The following is a 1,043-nucleotide window of genomic DNA, read 5'->3' as shown; positions in this document are numbered from 1 at the left end:
ATCTCAATCCATCAAAGAGTGATTTTGCGTGTTTAATTTATCTTGAAATTGCGAAGTAAATCGTAGAATGGCAAGAAAACTTCAACAGATTGAGGCGTAATTTCTGGTTAAAAGGTTGGGATGGTTCAATACAAATAGACGACCCAAAGTTAATCTTAATTAGATTTACAGTCATAATTAGAAGCGTAAGTGTTCAATCTTTTTGCATTATGTCAGTAACATCCCTTTAGACATCAAGTAAATCAGATTTTATTTCATACACGGATGAACTTTGGAAAATTCCATTTTAAGGGGCTTTTCAATAGGTTCGAAACTTGTTACAATCCGAAATTTTGGACCGTCTGATTTATGAATGCTAATTAAATTTAAAGCCGTGAATAATTCTTGCGCTTGGCCAGGCTCCACACCAATGTCCCAGAAGTTATATTGAAACCATCCAGAGAGTCGAAAGGTGGAGCTCTATCCTGATGGCTTCAAAGCAATATTAATACAAATTGTCAACCTTTAGTTTATATACCAACCATTTAGTGTGTTACATGAATGCTCATTCAAACTAGTTAGGTCATCTGATGAACTAGAGATGACCCATTACTTTCGCAACAACCAAATACCAAATACAAGATAGTCATAGGTGTGTTATCCCAATATTGGAAGAGCCATCAACGTTTCTTTAAAACTTATTCATTAGATATGAGAGGAGAATTGGGGAAGGAAATTCGTTTTATAGAGGATCCGGATTAGAGTTTATGAACCGGGAATAGCATATTTTGTGGTTATGAAATGGTGGCGGGATGTGCACGAAATTGGGACGAAATATAACAATACGTGGTCATAATTAGACCTTTATGGAATTGACAGGTCTCCTATTTCAGTACATGATGAATCTCTTGTGTTAAATGTATTGAAGAAAAACAAAAAATGTTAAAATAGAAATACCTTGAAAGTCTGCCATATTAAAGCGTTTCTTTGCGTTTACAAAAACGAGGCAGATGGCGCTACCGACTTTCCACAAAAAGGGCAATTGTTACAATTTTGATTTTTGA

The sequence above is a fragment of the Tigriopus californicus genome, chromosome 11 (assembly GCF_007210705.1).
Source record: "Tigriopus californicus strain San Diego chromosome 11, Tcal_SD_v2.1, whole genome shotgun sequence".
Taxonomy (NCBI): Eukaryota; Metazoa; Arthropoda; class Copepoda; order Harpacticoida; family Harpacticidae; genus Tigriopus; species Tigriopus californicus.
The sequence above is the reverse complement of the archived record's forward strand: the minus strand, read 5'-3'. Positions refer to the sequence as shown.